This window comes from Mya arenaria, chromosome 3 (assembly GCF_026914265.1).
Source record: "Mya arenaria isolate MELC-2E11 chromosome 3, ASM2691426v1".
NCBI classification, from domain to species: Eukaryota; Metazoa; Mollusca; class Bivalvia; order Myida; family Myidae; genus Mya; species Mya arenaria.
Window position 1 is genome coordinate 27,830,195 of NC_069124.1, and position 23,971 is coordinate 27,854,165.

The following is a 23,971-nucleotide window of genomic DNA, read 5'->3' on the forward strand; positions in this document are numbered from 1 at the left end:
TATGACAATTTAAGCGGATGTAAAAATTGATTACATTATCACTAGATAAGTTATAATTAAAATATGGCGTTTCATGCAAACGGCTACAGATGCAATTAGAGATATGACATATATTGATATTCTGAATTGGACGAATCGCGTACAATAATTGGTTAGATGAATTGTGGTATAATACCATTTAGACAAAACAACATGAACTATTATTTAGCAAACGTTATGTCACTGATCGATTTACATTGTCAACTCTGCTGTTAAGTATCAAACAAATATAATTTCCGCTGATAAATTGCTAATCAAGTGTGCATTTAATCAACTTTGGGGGACATACGCTTTAGTGTCAAATGCTTTACAATATCCACAGTATCTCATTGCGCTGATGAAACAGTTAAAGATACACTGAAAATATAATTAAGGCAAATCGAACGTTTTGCTTCTACAATGTAGTATTCCATGGAGAGCTTATCTGAAGTCAAGCATAAGGATCACTACGTAAATAGGGTATGTGGGTAATGGAAACATTCATTTAAATGTTTTGGTTGTTTAGGCTTATCATGTGTCATTAATACACCTCAGCTCATCCAATCTTTAAAATAGACCACGTTAGGATAATGACACACGGAAGGAATTGTCTCTATAGTTTTGTCTAATTAAGACAAAATAGCATGAGCCAATATTTAGACAAAGTTATGACATTGATCGTGATACATTGTCAGAACCTGTTGGTGAGCATCAAAATAATATGATAGCCTTGGATAAAACCCCTCATCACTTTTTTAAATAATAAAAAATTGCATTTTAGTGCTTAATCGCATTAGAGCATTATTCTAACCAAGACGGCCCGGGCTAGATTCCCGGCCTAGGCGCATGTAAGCTTGGTTTGAAGTCACCGACTCGGATAAGTGGATTTTCTCCGGATTCTCTGGTTTCTCCCACAACACATGAACAAAATCACGCGCAACATTGTGCCAAAGAGAATGACTCAGTATAAGTTATTAGAACTTTATTCACATTTGTTGTAAATAAACAAAGATTAAACAAAATGATAAATACTAAATGAAAAAAGAGCCGGCTTATCAATCACATCTTATATACTACCATCCCATTTGTCATTCACGATTAGATAACTTTTCATCAATGGCGTTTGCTGAAAACACACCGATTGAAAAAATAAAGTCACTATAGCACCGTATTACGAAGAGAATGTGAAATAATCTTAATGTATTATTATATCAAACACCTCATCGGCTAATGAGATCTAAATATATATATCAAGATGCAGTCTAGTTTTCAGATATTTCTTTTTTTGGCGTGGGTCATAGTAATTGAATTATGAAATGTCCGAAAACCCATCATCCTTAATTGGCAATGTCGTTACAGATTGATGTCCTTTTAACGACTAAGTAACCAAACCGATACTCATATAATTGTGGTTTTGCATTGGGTGCTATGATCAGTATCTTTCAAAACAACGATGAACGTTTTGAAACATTTTTTTCGTCAGATGCAAATCATAAAACAAACTATATTTGTAAAGCTATGGTATGCTAAAGTGGTTAATGTTCAGCGTCAATGTATATATGTCTGTCATTTGATCCGGCTCGGCATTGTGCGGCAAACATAAACCATCCAAGACTAATTCTTCACCACTGCTTTGGGCGTAGTTCAAGATGTTATGAAAAATAACAAAATAAATAGATAACCTTTTCGCAAATTGTTTCTACTATGTGTTCTTCGTGTTAACGGTTATCATTGAGATCGGAAATATACTTTTGAGGATGAAACTACAAAAATAATCCAGGAAATTTCACATGATTCAAGTTGTTTGAAACACTGTGTGAGCGACATGCATTTATTGCAATATTATTATTATATCGATAAGGAATGGCATCTAAATCAACACCCTCAATTTGGAATCAATCGTTGCGCAGATAAACAAATCATAAATAAACTAAAACACCTTTGAAGGAAATCGAGCATCGTGTTACATCAATGTAGTCATTCCACGGAGGACGTATGTGATGAGTTGACGCTAATCAGGCATGCACCACCAATACGTAGCTTAGCTCCGTCGGTAATGGAACCATTCATTTAAATGCTTTGGCTGCTGATGCATATCATATATTATCAATAGCTTTCTGCCTCCCCTTTTATCAAAAATGAGGACAACCGGTATAATGGTCTACAAATAATTACGTCATTGCATCAGACCACAGCCAAAGTTGGGTGTATTTGTGTATTGAAAGCATATAAAATTAAATACTATAAATGCTATTTGTTATCAGGGTGTTCCAGTTCTCTTGTATATTGCTGTCTGATGACTACAAATGTAAGTCATACAGTATATGAGATATGAAATGTTTTACGTCTAACTTCTTTGAGGTCATAAGATATATTTGTGATGTGTTAAAAATAGGACATCGCTTAGTGTTAAAGCAGGTGCTACCGACGAATTAGAACATGTTGCACTTTTTACTGTTTTTGAGCTTGACAAATCCATTTTCCAGACTTTCTTATTTGTTAATTTCGCAGATATAATATAAACGACAAATAATATTTATTTTAAAGTCCATACAAACACTTATTGCATCCATTGTTGTCTTTCTACTTCTTGAACATAATGTCATTATGTGATTACACGTACACGCCTAAACGGCCAAAATTGTACTAATAATTTAAAGGTAGTTAAATATGGCGAACATATTCCTTCGACAGATATGCAGTAAGTAACATTTCAGTCAGATGTTAAGCAGTGTCAATTTATGTTTATGTAGTTGAACGTGTTCAGGACAAACACGCATTAACCGGCACAGTGTTCTATAATAATATTAGCCAACGGTCGCAAACTGTCTTATTTGGTTTTCCTGCTGCATCGCAACACATAAACTGCAAACAGGGAACCAATCGAGAACGTAAACACATTTACTGTTCAGCAAGACATTCAACCATCTCATTGGACAAGCAATTATTTAAAACACTCAAAGAAGTTCTAAGACAATGTTTTTGTTTAGTCCTTGTAATATTAAGGACCCCCCCAATTAAAACATTTCGGTTGACATTGGTAAACGGACAGACGAATAAGTCGATACGTTGATATTATTTTCCAATTGTAAGTTTAAAGACCGATTTAAGAGCCAAATATAATGACTACATGAACAATGCGTTTTTATATTCGATAGATATTGTACAAGGTAGTTCCGTCACTTATCTGGCGTGAGCAAGGCATTTGTATACGTTTGGGAAATGAGGAAATGGTGAGTTTCTTTAACTTTTATTTTATTTTAATGGAACTCCACCTTACGGCGATGAATATAAATAACATTCTGCATCGAAAACCGAAGATGCCAAGTGTGTTGAGATGCGGTTTCAGTGTAATTCATTAAAAACAAATGAAAATTTGTATTTGGGAATGTCGTATGTCTATTTGAGTGCAACAAAGACTGAAGGATGGCGCAATCAAACATTTTGGCAGACATAAATGGATATTCACGAGAGTGTATTTATATCTCTTCCATTTGGATTCTATCTCACGTATTCATGGACGTTTCGTTTTAAGGATATCGACGTAGTGTGTGCTAATAGATTATTGCTAAAACCCCTAGCAACACACGCAAGGTTAAATTTACCGTTTATGAATGCACGATAGAGAGGAATAAAACCGGCTTCGAGTTCCTATTTGTTTCTGTTTCTGCAATTACGTGTGGAATAAAATAATTATTTTAAGACTGTTGGCAGCCATTCAATGTGATAGCAATGTAACCGGCAAATCTCCTTGTAGATGCGCGTGTTTTACGTTTTTATGTGTCCTAAACAAACTATAATCTAGTGTTCCATTCAAAAAAATTGGATGAATAACTATAATAGTTCACCTTAACTAAGCTGAAAAGACAGTTAATATCTGAAAACTGTTATTTTCTATGTCAACATCCAAAACACATTTTCTAACGTTGTATATGCTGAAGTCTTTTAGATATTTGACGAGAAAATCGATTGTTTCCCCCTTGCTTAAATTACAGTAAATAAATATTTAATTGTCAAACAAATACGACGAAGGTGTAAATATTATAAGCATTTTCTCTGTTTAACCGGGATCCATTTGCCATTGATAATGTGTATTGTTATAATTTGCTACTTGGCTTTTCTTTCTCTCTGTTATCTACAAAATAAATAGTGCATACTGTTATTAATTATGAATAAATTAATTACAGGAACACACCAATGTTTTAGATTACAACAGAACAGAACATAACAGAATATTTATTAGACTTAAGCATAACAAGCTTAGATTACAACAGTCTGTTTGCGCACATACTTTGCTTTGTTATTTTTTTGAAAATATAAATTAAACATCAGAAATATTTAGTTATTCATTTATTTACAGTTTAATCTGGTTGAACGTTTAACATATCAAACGCAAAGCGTATAAATATTTGGGTTTTTTTTGTACACCAAACAGAATTTCAACGCCGTGGCAAAAGATCACAACCAAAGAGATGTGCTCTAGAAAGAGAGGGAAGCAGTCTGTCTATAGAAAAAGAAAAACTTAATAGGAAACGCTTGAGATATGGTGTATATCATCAGAAAATAAAAAGAAAAAAAGTTACTTACAAGGTAATACTGCACTATTTGTTTCTTCTTGTACAACAAAAATGAAGATTTAATTCGTGTCTCGTAGCAACCTCTATATACTGTCATTTTAAAGGGAAAACTCTTATCAACGTCTAGCCAAAAACATTGTTAAAAAGGCCCCAATATCATAAAAAGCCCGGTTTTAAATGTCAACCGTATAACCATGAACGTACCAAATTAGCTCTTATAAGCATTGTTTAGAGTGCGTGTTGTCCCTTATACAGTCTTTTTCATGTGTTGTTTGTATAACGGTTGGTTGCGAGTATCTATCACGTGTTATATGTGACCGTGTGAGCTGATATGACTAAAGGTTTTTATATTATTATTTTTTTGTTGTTTTTTTCCGATTTGATTTAAGCTCCGCTATAAGTTATTTTCTGAAGGTTGTCTTGACACGTCTCTCTATTGCTCTGGTTTCTTTCCTGTCCTCTGTTCTTAATCCCTTATCAGACCTATTTCCTCGTCATCCATCCCTTTCACTACTGTTTCTTTTTCGTCGTCTCTTCCTTGGTTGCTCTCCTAACCTTTTCCCACTTCTTCTTCTATTTCTGCATTTGACATCGGCTCCTTTCTTCTCATACCTACCTCTACCGTTTAACCCTCTCACCTTTTCTTCCGGGTTTTATCCTGTTCAAATTTTAAGCTTGAGAGACAATTCTAAACCAGTTTTTGTATTTTGATAAAGATATGATATCATGAAGAATGGGATGCTTCAACTCAAGCTGTGACTCTGACTTGCAGCTAAATATTTGGAAATACCGGACGATCATATTTAAATGAGAAGAATGCGAGTACTTATCACATGAAAAAAAACATGCATCGATCTCAATTTCTACAGCAAATGTATTGAGTGAAAAATGAGATTCAATTTTTCACATGTGTGACAAATGGGAGCCAATTCGTTTCAGATATTGACAAAAATCTGGGAAAAAGAAGGCCCTATAGAGCAACTGCGTTTATGTCACCAGGATCTGCTTTACTGTCGACGTTTTGTTAAAACTACTATATAATAATGAAATGAACCTCCTGGGACACGCCCAGAAAACAAACATTGCCGAAAAGCATGTTTAAAGGCGTAGGCCTAAGAGTTAAACAAACTCAACGAATGACACTAAATATACAAAACAAAACAAGCAGGTTTTTCATGCATTCAGATATACTTTTTGACAATGTTGAGGTGATCGCCTTTGAATGTTTAGCGAAACAGAAACTCACAACCTCAATCTTCCAGGGAAGGAATGCTGCTGTTAACATGGAAACGACTGTATGCTTCATTTTGCCACAATCGACATTCAACACTCAAAAGAAGACTGCAATAAATCCACACCAACATATCAAACATTTCAAATTATACATACTAAAGCAGACTTATTAAAATTTTGTTTTCCATTTAGGACATCCGGTTTTCTGATTGTGGTTGGGTGTATGTCTGGTAATTTGGATATGGTTTCCCTTTTAATTAGGGGCGATAGACAATATTCACGGATTAACGCGTTTCGTGAGACGGATTGACAACGCTAGAGTGAGTTGATGTACATCAAGGAAAGCATTGTGCTTCCTTTCTCCAAGCTACGACTAATTTTTGAAAAAATGGTTTGGTTAACTGTCGATTTTGCTAAGAAATATTATGAATTATGTTGAAAACTCTTTTTACTCAGTACCAATTTGCTTAACATCGAAAAGGCATTCTTGCTAAAATTATAATTGAGCATGTATACACACACAGAGTAACAACCGATGTTTTAGAGAGAGGTGTCTCATGTATACTCCCATGTTGTCGCTGACATTTTCAATGCTGTAACCAAACTATTAATCAACGCTGTTTTGATTCCAATGCGGATAATGTTTTGTCTCCCGTTGATTGGCTGCTTGGTTTAATATTCAAGTTTTTACTTATTAATTGAAACTCGATCATGACGAAAGCGCATAGCTTATCAGATAACTCTCGATTACATTTCCTTGTTTGAAAAACGGGGCCGTATTTAATAAGCATCTTGGTAACAAATGTAAAGTTTGTGAAAAACAGTTTTTTCTAATTCAGATTTTAAGAAAAACGAACAATGCTTGTACACTAAAAATATGACAATTAGCAAGAAAATGGTGTAAACAACTCAACTCAACTCAACTTCATTTAGTACATAAAGGCCTCCGGCCCAAAATACATACATCATTAATTACAGTATAGTGGTGTCATTGCTTAATACAAATTGTCACGAGGAAAAGATAAATATTGCCACTTGTCTAATAACTTAACTAGTATCTGACTGCAGGAGTCTGCAAAAGGCATGTAGGTCAGATCGACCCGTGTACCAGCTATATAAAAACTGATTTCTTACAGTAGAGAACCTCGGGCATATGAAAAACGCATGAAATTCATTTTCTAATAAAAGCCTGTTCTCGTTGATTAGGAAGGACGCACATATTCTCTCATTTCTTTCTATGTTAAGATGCCGGCCAACTTCGATATTTAACCGGTGACTTGAACACCGCACGAACAAATTTATGTGACAAGTTTATGGAAAGATATTTTTCCGGATTGAGTAAGGATTTAACATGTTTATTGAGATCGCATCTTGAAGATGTATTAACGGTGTAGTGCCATCCCTGAGTCATACAGTCGATTAAGCGAAGTTTAAATTGCTTGTTGAAAGTATTAATGTCGCCTACGTCTTGCCATATGCAAATCCATAATAGAATAATATTTCTCTAACTGGTTACACAATTTATTCTTCCAATATCGTCGTGACGTTTTAACATAACGTAACAATGTTTAGGGTACAATACATGCATATGAATAAATCTGATGAAAAGCAGCGGGTATTTAAAACAATCGTTGTCAAAATTGCGAAAATCTCACAAAGTTAAAAGTATTCACTAAGATGTTTATTGAATATGGCCTAGTACTAGTTTTAATTGTGAGAGGCTATGAAAGAAAAAAAACCTTGGCACGGATCGATCCATCTATTTGATGCGAGGCGGACACCTTTTCTCATCCTTATTACTAGACCAAACATTTTCTGGCATTGGCTTTCGATCCATCATCACAGGCGTGCGCTGAAGGTACTTTCTAAAAAGATTTACCTTCAATTAAGAAGAAAATGGCATTCAATGTTGCTATATAATATCATATGGCTGCAAAACGTTGAGCACAATTTCGCAGTTACACTGTTTCATGTTAAACAAGCTCTGTGAAAAAAAAGCAAAGATCATATGAAGATGCACGAGGTGCGAGGCATAACTTACACTCAACGATAGGCATGCAACGTAACAAAACAAAATAGACAGACTACATATTCAGTTAAATAAATTAATACAAATTGGGGTTACGGGCGTGGAACGGTAATCGAACCAATAGTTAATTCAAGTTTAAATCTTTTAGTTTGGTACTCTGCCCCACATTTGACCCAATATTTATCAAAGCAGTTTTATGTGGACAAAGAAATCAATAACAGTAACCATGTAAAACAAAGGGAAATCATATAATATTATTGTTAATACATGGGTTCGTAAAGCTTAACGTCGAGGTAAGGTCCAATATAAGGGTGACACGACCATAAAATATGGGAAATTGCCTAGAAGGGTATGGGATCATATCAACACAAAATAAACAACGGTTATATAGAGAAATTATAAAGGTAAGTTCTATCATGTAAGTCAAAACACTGATGGGATGGGGATAAACAGTTTCGTAGGTGATATCTTTGTTTCTACAATAACAAGATGAATATCTTGTTATCAAAACTAAAAATGTCCTCCAGGGCCAATAGATTGATATCATCTTTTTTAAACAATTCACTATAAAAGACAGATCTCCGACAGAAGAACACTTATTGCACCATATAGCAGAATAGCATGATGCTTTCTAGTTCTCTACCTATCCAATTCTTTGTATCCGACCCTTACTTTTGTGTTTGCCAACAGGGAAGAAACTAATATGAGCGTTCTTTTCTCCTTTTGGTTATAATTATAATTCGTTTCTTGCTCTGGAAAGACGTATAAATCTACCCAGACAAAATGGTGACGGTTTTCGGTGAAATTGATTTTTTTTAAACTATTTTTTTCTAGAAAAGAAAAATATATAATGATATGATATATTTTTAAATGTGAACATGAAACAAGCAATTCATATCAAACCTTTAGTGCTGGCGGAGGGATGGTTTGGTTTGGCAATGCAAAGATAAAGAACGTTATTTTGTAAAAAAAATCATTTTGGAATCCAAACATTAGCATGACTGTAACACACAGTTTGATAAAACAAGTAACCCAAAACACATCATAAAATAATTTTGCTAGAAATATAAAGCACCATTGAAGCAGCAAGAGTTAACTCCTGCTAATATGACTGCTTATTTTATGCAATGCAGCATTTTATTTACAAACAAAAACACGTACACAGCTATAATCTATAAATCATTCAATATTTGACATCACTCGTTGAAACCCGATGGTCCTTCAAGAATTGGTTACGCTTGAGTATTCGACAATACGCAAAACATACACGCGCTTTTTTGTACATGGTTCTCTTACAATTGTTATCAAGTATGCATGTAATGATTCAACAATGTATTAGGCAGTGTAATTATGCATGTATAACATTTCTATAAACGATCTGATTCTTTATAAGGTTAAATACAGTGGAGTTTTAAAGCATAAAACTGAAATGTATGCTCACGAATGTTTATAAATTGCATACATTTATGTGATTTCGAAATCGAATAGAAGAAATGAACTTATGCAATCTTTAAACGCAATTATTAAAACGCACAGATTGCATTACATTCCATTTTATAATAAGCCATTAAAGGAACAATTTAATCCTCGGTCTTCTCGAATGTGACTGGAACTTGCTTACACAATGTAATTGAATTCTTAAACTACGGGTAACGGAACTATTAAAGTATACGCTTTCTAGCGTAATGGAAAGTATTTCAGTATATTTGGTACACTTTGATCATAGACAGTGACTGCTTAGTTTTAATTGTGAATTGTCCTTATTGTGAAGTGCAGTGTTAAGTAGTATTTTGCAGCCTATACACTTTGCTGTTGTCACCATTTAATTATAAACATGTTTTCTCGTAGTTCAAAGTTTGTGATGTGCTTGTCCACTTGACTGTGTTGGGCATGTCTGAACCCTCCTTGGAAACTGATCACTTGGAAACCTGTCCTTACGGATGAGACTTGACATAGTCGTATGACCCATACTGATACGAGTCTCATCATTCATTATTATAAAAGCTTTGTTCGGGTCGATCTCTTCTCTGTTCCCCGACGAGTCCTCTTTGATTCCAGACCGGAACCCAAAGGGATAATGTCTGCCTTACCAGTTATTGAAATGCTGTTGGTCATTGCTGAAGGTTATATGTTGGTTCGCTACTTTTTCACCCGCAAACGATAATAATCTGAATATTAAACAAAAGCATAAACAATATTATTTGAGCCGCGTCGCGCGATTTCGGGCCTTCGGACATATTTTTGCTATTACAATGTTTTAAAGTATTTGAATGCCATGTAATTACAGAAAGATATTCTGAAAATTTCATGTTGATATCACTAAAATTGCGTAAGTTACGTGTTTACAAGTGAGATCATGTAATGCGCATTTTGAATACTAAATTTGACGTCATTTAAATGACGTCGTAATAAAAGTGCATTATTCGAATGACGTGCAAAATTATTTTATCAATATTACAACTAGCTTAAAATTTAAATTATTTTCTTATCACAGAATCTTTAAGGAACATAAATAAAAATAAAAATAATGAATCATTTTTGTATTTTTAATACATTTGGCCGTTTTAAACACAGACTATCAATCCAGTCAAAATATGCCGGGACGAATTCCATGGTTGCTATGGAAACATGAGTAAACCAATGGTCATAAATTATCGAGAAAATGATGCACCAATGACAAACCTTAAAAAGAAAGAAGTCAGGAAGAAATTGATTTACATAGAAAAAATCATTATTTTTGGCATTTTTATTAATGATTATTTCATTTGTTATAATTATGTCCGAAGGCCCAAAATCGCGCGACGCGGCTCATTTCTTAGTATATCGGTCCAGTGTTGCGCTGTGGTAAAATAAAGTATATTGTTATTTAGATTTGATAAAAAATGTTGTTTCATTCATTGTAAGCAGAGGATAAATAAACGAGCAAGGTACTTTCAATAAACTCCTACAACAATTAATATAAAATATAGATGTTGGCTACTGAATATTTGAATCATTTTCAATCATGTATCGGTGAAGCATTTGAATGGGTATGTGGTCCGTCTATGTTATATGTATATGTGTATGAGGTGTTTATGCGTTTGTGTTTCTAGTTAATTGTCGTTTCGGCCCTTAACATGTGCCTCTTAACATGGTTGAGTATTGATATTTCGACAGCTGGACTTGTCCATATAGTAGTATTAATATGTTTAAATTGTAGATTTAGACATAGCGTGAGATCACTAATCAATCAGAAGGCAGCTTTCGAATTGTCAGGACTATTTCGTTTATTGTATAAATATCTGCCAAGGTTAATAAAAAAACCTACAGCAAAGTATAAGATTACGGATGATATAAGTTTGTTTACGTACACTGGTAATGCAGATCATGGTGCAGCCCTTTTTATGCAAAGATATACCAATCGTTAGCATCCATTTATTATATCAAAAATAATCGCAGGAAGAAACAAAATCCAAATATCTGATACAACATTGCAATTGTAATTCTCGCAATATCTGTTTGTTTAACGAAATGATAATAACTGCAAAAGGTATTTCTACTTTAAAGATTTATCGAATCCAATTCTTTATGTTTTAACGATATCATGTCTCTTTGATAACAATGTTTCAGTGCTGTTCAATATCGAACTGCGCCATTCCTTATGTTTTTATTTCCCTAAATCAGGGTAATAACAGCACTAAATCAAATGTTACGTCTTATTGATAATTAATATTCTTTAATAACATATAATGATGTCTTTGTTCTTTGTCCATAAATTTCTACTCAAAAGTATTGTTACGGAATTATTGACGTTGATATTGACATTTAATGACATTTAACTGAATATGTATCTCAAAGAGAATTGTAAAAAAGCGAAATAATGAATACTTATTGAGGCAATGTTATTTCCGTATACTTTATCGATAAATTTCTAACGCAATATCGAATAATAGGGATTTATTTGACAACAGCGTTAAAGTTTATAATGACAATATAGTTTCTAAAGCCCAACAAGTCCCGCATTATCAAGGAGATATGTACTGAAAGCCAGGGAGGCGGGGCTTATCCGGCAATTGTTCAGCGCATAATCAATGCTATACCATACCATATAGTGTACGCGTATTACTAAAACTTGTCTGGTTAATTCCAAGCTCGAACGTTTCAAACTGTGCATGTGTTCTAGTTATAAAAATATTGACATAATGAACAACCACTTAAGTCTAGCCATTCTGTTGATATTAAGTAAGTAAGTGATTTAGTTTATTGAATAATATATTTCATCACTTACAAAGTTGATATTAGTCTTAAAAACTCGCCTGTGAATAGGCACGACGGGCCTCCTATTGTCTGCCATGAAAGCGTGCGGGTATTACCCTGTGAGTTCGATTTTAGACCTCAAGATCTGGAAGATCGGTGGCGTGGTATGCTTACTTTGATCAGCAACGAAGGCCTGCGGATAGGAAATATCCTCTGTCCTAACACTCAAAGAACTGCCATGTGATGAAACCTAAACTGACATAAATATTATCTAACAAAGTTGATATATGTCTGATATATTTGTCGGATAAGAGGGATACTGAACTTTGTGTTATATGATTATTGCATCTTTTTAATCGTAGACTTATCAAACAAACACTAAACTAGTGCATCAAGTTTTGAAAACCGGCTACATCAATTTTCATATAAAGCCAAATAAATAGAACACTCAATTTTATCTGTGCATTTACTTGAACCAAGATGTCGAAAATACCTTAAAATGTATACTTTGAATTTGACGCGATTATGCAAGGTGTATGGGCTTTTTTTGTGAAAAGTGTATATCTACATTTCATTTGGGATTTAAAAGACATAACTGCGAAAACATCAGTGCTAGACCGTTGCTATCAAGTCATATTGTTTATAAATTTATTGACAGAAAATATTTACAAGATAATAAAATCCTTTTCATGTCCACTACATGCGTTTAGCGAAATCACTTTTCCTGTGATTTATTTAACAGCTTATGTAATATCTCACTCCGCCATTAAGAAACGGGATTTAGTGCAAAACCCGTACATTTGACATTAGTTCTTGTAATATAAGTAAAGTAACATTTGGAGAATATATTAAACACTCTCCCAACCATCAATCTTGTCTTTGAAGATTTACCACTGCCCGTGATAAAACAGTTTGTGGTGAATTAGATGAATGTTATGTTTTAAAGAAATTGGTATAAGATGGTAAAATATAGTTCAGATTTACTGTTTAAGTTGTTGCTGTGTGACAAGTGTATTTCTTGCCTACGTTATGTACTGTAGTAAATGAACTGTATATTTGAAAGATATTGATACAAAAATTTAAATTTAAATTATAGTACACTATTTGATTTTTATATGTAAACCTGTGGAATGAGTTTAGTTTATCTTGCCAATTCAAACAGAAACAGAATTCTGCCACGGATATATGTTTGTAGGCAATATTTACTTCTGAAAATTAAGACAATTACCTTTAAAACAATATTTTCTAAATCATTATTAAATTGAACGTGTAAAAAGTTGATTTATTATAAAATACACTCCATAAAACTCGTAAATAATTAAATATGGAAACAGTTCCAATAAATCGCACAGAATAATTCTAATTTAGCATTCAGTATTTTTTTATGAATTGGTATAACCTGATTTTTGAAATTGTCTTAGAATTATGTGTAATAAAAGCAAATACCTCAAATAATAATTAATTGGACTGGACAAGACGAAATTCGGAAACCGCCTCTTTGAAATCCTAAAGGACTGAAGTTCTCGCTTTCGCCTGTTATTTTCATTATCCCCGCATGTTTATTGCACTCTTGTGCAACATTTATTGAACGTTAATTAGGGATAAAACTCCATTTGAATGAGATACGGTATCTGTTGATTCTGGAAGAATATCCTGCATCGGCTATAAAGCATTTGGTGATGTTGTTACGACCACAAAACAAAATAGAGAAAGGAAAACAATAACAAACTTTAAACATCAACGAAATGTGTATTAACGTTTAACACCATAAATACGTAATCTTTTTTTTTTAATACATGTGATGAAGAATGCTTTCCAAAAGATGACGGACGGATCCTGGAAGAACACAGCTTTAATTCACAAGCAAAATTGAACATAATACATTAGAACAAAATAAATTCAACCACACTTTCAAAATTATTTTCGAAAAAGGTTGAAATAAAATCCTCGCATACAAGTTCAATAAAACTATAGATTTTACAAACTCATATCTTTCACTGCCGAAACTTTCGTAATATATCGTTACTTTTTTAGAAAAAAAACTGGAGCACCATAGAAGACCCCAGATATAATTAAAAATAGTTGCTCATGTTCAAAGACCACATTGTCATATTCAACGATACAGAAGGTCCAAAAGAATTAACTGTACCCGACTGCTTTTTTGAATCATTTTTAATTATACCTATTGGTTGATTCAGAACGATCCACGTAACGGTCTCATAACAGCCTGGCTGGGTAAACGAACCCTCGTAGATAACACGTTGTCTGTTTTTGACAACATCGATATGATGTCAAGACTCTTTAACCTCGCCCTCTGGCCTGAAAAGTGCAACCATCAAACTTTCGTAACATTCTATTAATGTATATCATTAACTGGCAGCGAGTAATATATGAATGCCCAGATAAGGATAAAAAACGTTCGGGAAACATCAAACGTACAGGCGAACTTGCCATAAAGATGATAAATGAGAAACACTTGAGTTGAGTTGAGAGAGGGAAGTGTTAAAGACATCATATAACACATACTAATTATGTATTAGTTTGATTTTTTTCATAAATCAAACCTACTTTTTGTATAAAACTAGCTTGCTCAACTGTTATAATACTGAATTCTGCAACACTTCCCCGTCCTTTCTGAGAGCATAAGAGCACAATCGACGTATTTTCAAAATATACTTCTCATATTTTGCTAAAAATCGGTTATTCTTGATTACATCTTTTAAAACATATATTTGTTGAGAGAAGCGTTATTCATTCTTTCATATTTTATTCAAGTTGATAAGACGTTTTTTGTTTGACAAAAAACATCATGGTTAATTTATCATGGTAAAAATACAAAACTAGTTCATCATATGTATATATTTCCCTTTATAAAAGACTTGAAATTTTGTAATTGTTGGCTTTGGTCATTTCATTTGTACAAATTAAATAGTGTCTAAAGAACAAAAGCGATAATGTATCAAATGTATTACATTTATTTTATTTACTTCTGTACAGCTTAAATTGGTTAAAAAAATTAACCGAGAATATATCAATAATAAACGTACTCACAAATGCATACAACAAGAATTTGAAAAATATCAGATTATCTGAAATCTGACTTGGCTTTCTTGTTTTGATTTGTGTGAATTTTATTAAGTATGTAGGCTTTTCCGGTTAAAATCACATCAGGCCCCAATTTCTCGAAACGTCTTAAGTCCCTTATTTCTGCTTAACAAATAACATAATTTTGCCAGAGAAGCTCTTTTTCCCAATTTGTAATAAAACTGAAATCTATATTAAGCTTATCTCACTATTTCTGTTTTTCATCAATTAGGGAAATAGGAACTTTTTTTAGCGTTTTTATACTTTTGATAGGAATTATTTTTATGATGATAATCACAATTAAACATTTTCCATTTATCACAATTCAATTTAAGTATGTATTTTGGCTAATTAAAACAAGCAACTTAAGCCTGTTAAGCTTAAAAAGTTTCGAAAACCTGGGGCCTCACCTGTAAAAATGCTGCTAATATAACAATTTGCCTCGGTGACTTATGAGCATGTGTTTTGTCTCTGTACACGTCTGAGTTTTAGGCTATAAGTATCCCGAGGCAATAACAAAAATATACGTGATTGAAAAGATGTACTTATATTTCATTTGAATGATAGACCTTTAGGGAAAACTTCTAATTTCAAAATCAAATAATGTTATTCGATTCATTAAAATGATGCAATTCTTCCTACAAAGCATACAATGGACTCGATTAAGATTTTAATCCCTAGAAACAATAAGATACAGTCTGTTCATATGTATCATTGACAAATATATTGCTTCATAACCCCAAATATGTATCGATTAATTATCATTTTACGACTTCTGCATGTTGTATTTAAACAATACTATAACATACTTACGGATTAACAAATATATTTCTCCTCTGTTTTATATGAAAATATTATTCAATTATTTAATCATAATGATAGGGCACAAGAGCACAATTTAGCAATATACAAGTTCGTTAAGAAATATTTAGTTATTTGTTTTCGATTTAAATCAGAGACTGTCACACCTAAAACAACGCTGCTAATATTACAAATCCCCTAAATGAGTATTGAGCATGTGTAGGGCTGCTATACACGTCAAAGATGCAGACTATAATGTGTACCTGCCATAATAGAAGACATTTAAGATTGTAGAGATGCCTTTAATGTTTAATTTTTATAATATCCCTTAAGGGAAAACGTCCAATAATGCAATCGTTTTATATAAACGGTGGTTTTCTTCATGAGAATCAAGGAAGAGACAACACTATTACTTTGTTGTTTCCAAGAAGGAATAAAGCCAAGTCTGTTTATATATATCATTGACAAGAATATTACTTGTTAAAACGAGAAGCATCTTGATAATTACGTTTATATCACATAGTCAAGAAATTTCATATTACAGTTTTGCCAGACTAGCACCATTTCCCATATAACAATGTGTTAAACTCAAATGATTAATATCAAGAATAGGGCCCTTTTCAAGCAATAATTACAGTATTTATTTTTGATCAGTATTTTAGCTTAAATCTGACATAAATGAACATTTTTACCAATTGTCAAAATCAAATCATTTTGTTGAGCAGATCATACCAAAATAACATGGGTCACAAGGCATCCAAAATCACAGAATTATACACAGGATACCTGAAAATGTTCAATGTCAATATATCGCGTGCTTGGCTTATCCTTCTAGTAGTTGTTTAATTGCATACTTTATCAAAATGTACAGACATTTGATTTTTTAGAATATTTTATAACTCAGACTATTACGAAACATTTCTTAATTTGTCATAAATATAAAACATTATTGGAAAGAAGTGAAAACGGCAGACTTGATTTATATTCTGTCAACATTGATGTTTCTTTATTTTACTCCAACTCCAAAGGGATCGGATTGAAAAATATTGTCTTTATAATAGTTTTCATTGAATTATTCATAATGTTGTTATAGCAGCTTACGATTTTTTAGAATATTTCATGATTCAGAACATTTCGAAACCTTAATACATTTGTCAAAAACATAAAACATCATAATTATGACACAAATGAAAATGGTGACTTGATTTATATTCTGTCAATGTTGATGTATGATAATAATTGCTACCCCAAAGGGAATGGTTTCGCAAAGATATGTTGATAATCATATTAATGACATATTTCCTTAATGATTATTTATTTGGTTTTAGATTTATCAAGGAAATTCTAAACACAAATAGGTTTCGACAAAAATGGACAAAACGTCAATGAAAATTCCAATATATGACAACAATTACGTGTTGTGTCTTTGATGTGATAATACAATAAACTGTTTTAAACTACAACATCACATTCTATAATATAAAAAAAACAGCTCACTGTTCTGTCAATTAATAAATCAGAAGCCAATGATTGTTTTATAAAATTCTTAGGAAAGAGCTTTATTCCTTCATTTACATTGACACTTCGAATACTATACCACTTTTACTGCAAATAGATTTACTATTAAAACAATAAGTTCGCAAACAGTGAATAAGTCCTTTTTCTACATATTTCTTCTCTTAATGTTTTTTCAAGAAACCCAAAACTGCTTGTAACAGTTTGAGATACGTTTAAACGTAGTACCATGGAGGACCATTTGATACAAATGAACCAGCCAACATTATTTTTGTAAAATAAAACTTATGTTTGGTAAAAAAACAAACCTTTATAAAATAGTAATTGTATAAACTGATTCAAGCAAACGAAAACATCAATATACAAATTACTCCCACGGATATTCAACTAATAAAATTAATTATCTTTCTAACTGTCTCTCATAGTTATAAATACTTAAGTATGTATGCGAATCGCTTTTTAAGATCAATAATGCAATTATATACGTATCATTAAATTTATCAACATTAATTATTTGATAAATTAAAGATGAGTTTAATATGTAATAGTAAATTAATGTCAACATAAATGGACATTTTCATAAAATATATCGTTGGTAACATTTTTTACTTCATAAAAGAGTTAATTGTTTGATATATTATGTCCTTATTTCAGTCAGGATATCTTATCAGATGGAGAGTAATCTGGGGTTTCCACAGAGATTGAATATTCATGTTAGTACATTGATGAAAGGTGCTTTTTGAACTTTAGCAGTTTTTACCTTTGAGAACACAAGTGAGGCACAGCTAAGTTAACATAGAAGTCTGCTAATCTGCTCAAAATATCAGACATAAATAAAATGTCTGGCAGAATTCTTTAAACATGTTTGTATTTACTAGTGTACACAGTGAATTCGCAGAAATTGCATCCATTTAGCATCAGTTGATATTGAAACTGCGCAGTACTAGTTTGTTAGATGAATATTTGTTAAGTAGAACTCTGGAATTTCATAACATGAAACAGCTATTGTCTTATTTCTTGCTGAAAATGGACATTTCAACAATGCCACTTTCACCTTTGTCATGAACGATCGCTTCTGGCGTGGCAGCGAGAAAGTAAATCGTGTTGTTAACAACTTGTCCACATCTGGCACAGGTATCTTCTCTAGGAATTGTTTATATTTAAACTTAATTTTCTCCTTTTTAGGGATGTGTCTTCTTGATATGTTGAGGTCGACAGTAGAGAACGGTGAAACAAAAGGTGGCCACCCAGGATGAAGATGAAAAACTGACACGCCTAAGGAGAGATGTTTTACCGAAAAACTAAAGTAAAGCAGCTAAAGTCACATTCATGAAGAAAGCAGGGTTTTAATGCCAACTTTGTTATGAATAAGTAGAGCTAAGTGAACAACTTGTTCAAATATCACACAGGGATAACATATCCTTCTCAACGTTCCTCCAAATTAAAAAGTGCCAAATGAAGCCTTATGAAGCTGGTCTCAGAGGATTGAAATCATTGCGAACGGAGAATGGCCTTTTTCTTACTAAGGCATGACCTTGGAATTGAGGAATGTCAGCAAGATATGGATAAGGCTACATTTATATTTAAAAGCTATTGTTTTTATCGCATGGATTGATATAATGTACATTAAATTGTGCAAACTTACAATTTGGCCACATAGAGACAACATAATAACACGTGCCATCAGAGTACAAAAGATTATTCCGCTCTTCTTGAAAACTTATGAATGGAACAGAAGTAAACACACAAAGTTCATGTGCTCTAGATTTGTAAAGTCAAATGAATATTGACTATAAGTCAAATACAACTTTAAAAGCTTTAATAAGATGTGATCTAAATGATGGTTCAATGTTTGTTTCAAAATTATTAACAGGCTCAATTTTAGATAAAGCACTGCCATAAAAATCTGTTTTTTATTATGAATTGACATATTAAAAGGAAATGGTTGGGTTAAAGATGGGAATAATGTTATGGCTAAATAAGGAATTTTCAATTGATGAAAAAAAATCTGATTTTGGTTTAAAATTGAACACTTCACTTTTGGTACATTGGGAATGACTATCTATCGATGGTGTGCCCTTTAATTCTAAGAGATGTCACAATTCATCTCCAATATTTGATAACATTAAAATAGAATGCAGTGTACGTCAATTGCTTTGGAAGCGAGTTTTGGCATTTTTTTTCTGTACGAGCCTTACGATTTCAGATTTCATTATATTGACTGTGTATTGATTGATGGCAAGCACTTGTGTGAAAGTAATTGTTGCTCTATCGGTGCAGTTCGACATTAAAGACACAGCGATTTGCAAAGCACAGCTACATTTAGAGGTCAGTTATAGGATGTTCAGTATACGTCAGATATGTAATACTGCTTTGTTAACATAAATGCGGAGTCGCAATTGATTTCTTTTTTCTGCATGCTTATTGTCGCCTTACCAAATACATCGATACAACCGACTGTCAATGGTCTCAAAATCGGTGTATATCAATCTACTAATTAATAAATTAATAATTTGATTCGCATGAACAAAACATACAAAATACACACTGTGGTGACTGAACAGCTGTATTTTTGACACTTGATGAGTTATTTGATTTTCTTTTTGTTTAGTATACAAATGTTGATTATGAATTGCTGAAATGGATGGGAACGCGATTTTGATCATTGTGGCGCTAACGTGGATAACGAGAAAAAGCGAGGATAAAATCGCGCACTCTTTTCCCCTTGATTTTTCATGGTATTTTCGAGCTTAAAACTTAAGAAGTTATTTGTTGTCAACATAAAAAACACGTTAATTTCAGCAATAAACCCTCTGCAACACTCAATGTTGATATCTAGTTGATCATAACCTGTTAACGTGTGTTTAATTTACCGTAAGAGTTGGTCAGCTGTTCGGCTTTTGGACTTTGGTAACTACGTTTGTATGACGGTAAGGTGCAAACATTTCATCAATCAGAATATGCTTGATCATGAAATGGTTGTTTATAACCGATATTTGTTCACATTCTGACAAACTGCGCAGTAACAGAGACACCGTTTCCCGGTTTATCACGAGGAACATCCGGTGTTAAATTTCAACGTTTCTGTGTTCAAATTGTGGAATTACATGTGGTAAGTGCAATTAAAGTGTTATTTAATCATTACATGATTATGTTTAATCAGTATAACACAATCTACAAGCTTGATGATGCAATTAGACAATAGTTTCACATGGCAATCAAAGTAATTGACAAAACCCGGAAGTGAATTCGGCGACATTTTTGTTGTTGTTAGCAACCGATAATGACCGGCAAGGTTAAATGTTAAACGTTGTCACAGGCCTCGACGGTACCTTATGAAATAGAATATTTTAAAAATGATGATCCAGATTTTGCAAATGAACTCCTTTAACTTGACAATCATTATTTTAATGAATTTATGCAGTCTTCTCAAAGCCAAAATATAAAAGATTCAGTCATAAAAGTCAATTTTATCATGTTTGATAAATAATGATGATTTTGAAATAATCAACGATGATTTACTTACTTGTCAAATGATTATGATGGTACTCTGAGACCTGAAGATGTCAAGGATATTCAAAATGTAAACATACTGCAGTGTATACTACTATCATTTGAATGTTACTGAATAACGGTTCGGATCACCTGTTTTCATAAAATGAAATACTATTAGATTTTTTTATTTGCTATCATTATTGCCTTTGAAGGTGCTGAACCATGTAGACAAGATGTGCACTATCACTATTCATGGGATTTTGCCCAGCAAGTCCACTATCCACATCATGCGCAACAAGTCGGGCCGATATATTTCGCCACCCCACGGAAGTGTCATGTGTTTCGCATGTGTGCCTAAGGTTCAGGTATGTTTTAATGGTTAGATGTCACTCTGAATTAAACATGGAGTAACAGATAAGACAGAACTTATACAATAATGATATGTACCTGTAAAAAATGTCTTTCCAAGTCAGAATTAATTTTTTAAGTTGGATTTTTTATGTTGTCAGCTTTGCATTCTTGTTCAAAAACTTTTACCTTGGCCATACTTAGAATTTTTTTAAAAGATTCAACTTAAACAAGTTAAACACTCTTGATCTTAGCTTGTATTTTAAAAATGAATTTTAATTAGAAATAAAGATCTGTTAAAGTTATACAGCTATCTGTTAGTGTCATTTTAGGTTGTCTACATTATCTTCTTGCTGAATATTTCATCTAAATTTTATTATTATTTGTGAAATCATTTAAAGGGGCTATACACCATATGATGAAATAGCGGGAAAAAAGAAGAAAATTGTCGAAAACTGACATAAACTTGGTATCAATGAGTACAATGCATTGAAACTAACTAACTGAAGTACCACATAGTTCACAATTATATATTCGCAGTTTTTTCGTATTTTACTATTAAAAAGATTACTAGGTATGCATACCTAGTAGAATGCATTTGTATGCGTGATTGGCTTGTCGATGTTATCACCTGATATTACCAAATTAGGTATATAGCTTAGATATTCCAAAGGTTTAGAGTAAGCCTTCGTAGCACAGTAGATACAACAATGGACTGCAATTTTGGCGAATCCGGATCGAACATTTACATTTTGGTATTTTTTTTTACAATTATGATATCAAAGTGTAAAATATTTTATTAAATAATTGTCCTAAGACTTGTTACAGAAAAAAACTTTTTTTGGTGCCAAACTGGTGTATAGTCCCTTTAACAATAGTTAACATTTATTTGTACAGGAAAGTAGACATTTTATTTGGTGGACGAGGCCGAATGGCCGGGGAAAGGAAGTAACAGTGTCATGAGCCTGGCCCACCACTACCTTCAAAAAACATGCTGAGGTATTTAGTGCTTCACCCATTTAAATTATCTATAGAATATTTAATGGATTAAAGGTTCTAACAGCCTATGCAAACTTCATACTTATTGCTGAGAAGAGATTATGCGAATTAATAGTGAATATAAAAGATGATAAAACTTAACATATATTACACCATGAAACACATTCTTACTCAGATTTTATTTTCCATTTCACATTCGATGATTGATAACGATTGGATATTTGGATTCAACCATGGCTTATGAAATGTGTCCCTCATTATAACATTGCTTTCTTCATGTATTGCATATAGCTTAAAAAAGAAAAAAAAACGAATGTAATAAATTTTCCAGGTTTATTTCGATAATGCAGTCGGCCAAAACAAAAACAATGCTGTGCTTTGGTATGCCATGTGACGTGTAATGACAGGTAAATTTTCTAATCTGTTAATAATTGTTTGTCTCATTTGTTATGACAAATGCACTGTCTTTTGAAATCAATCACATCATTGATATCTGTCATTGGTGCTTTAATTTTAAAGGATGCAGAACTGGATGAAGTTAAAGTGTAGTTGGCAGTAATCTGATATGAGGAATATGTTAACTAAATAAATATATATGTTAACACTCCATTATTGTAAGATTTATATGTCTTGAAAACTTTATCATACCCTAGTTAAAATCATTTGCTTAGTTATATTTTTTGTGAATATAGATAAATTTTATTTACACTAAACAGATCTTCCAACAATTTTCAGGACTGCATGAGAGTGTAACGCTAAACACTATGTTGGCTGGGCACACCAAATTTGCTCCTGACTGTCACTTCGGCAACTGGAAGGTCATGTGGCGATGCTGTAATGCCGAGAATCTTCAAGAAATTGCCCACACTGTTTTCGCCTCTTCAAAATCCAGCCATAACATCCCACAAGTGGTTTAAGACCCTCAGCAGCCAGTCACAGTTCACAGTTGGAAATCATTCCTAGATGCATATTTCAAAACTCTAAAGAATATTACCAAATACCACCATTTCTATGTATCAAAACATAAACCAGGAGTTGTAGTATGCAAAGAGATTGTAGATTCCTCAGAATTTGAAGTAATTATTTTGAGGATGAGTCCAAAATGTGGTGTTTTGCCTGAAATAAAGCACGCACCGTGCCTAGATGCTGCACGTCAATGGTTCCCTCAAGATTCTATTGGTCCATTCTTTAGATCTGAGTCATCAAGATCTGCAGTATGCCCTAAACCAACTCTGTGTAAAGTCGAAGTTTACTCATTTGTTGGTGAAATGTTGATTGTAGATCAAATGTTTGTGGCAAATATGAAAGAAATGAGTAAAAAATGGCATTATCACATGTAATCATAGCAACAGACTTGTTTTATGTAGTTCTTTTATGTCATTTTGTACATATAATGAGCAATGTGTACTCGTTGTTTCTATGAATTAGTTTATGTGTTAGCTATAACAGACAGTTAAGTTTGTATTTCGGCATGGTAACTGCATTTAAAATAAGAACATTTTTAGTGGCTTACCAATGTGTAACAGAATGATCCATATCTTTTGATTTCTTTGTACAAAAATGACTTGAAACTTTAGTTTTTATACCTTAGATACTTGGTATCATTTATATGCCAATAACGTAAAACGCATTGTAT

At 32.8% G+C, this 23,971-nt stretch overlaps 1 pseudogene; it reads left to right on the top strand.

Moving 5' to 3' along the window:
* Window positions 1–23,675, top strand: part of LOC128225914 (uncharacterized) — a 41,425-nt pseudogene extending 17,750 nt beyond the window's left edge.
* Window positions 23,676–23,971: the final 296 nt, after the last annotated feature.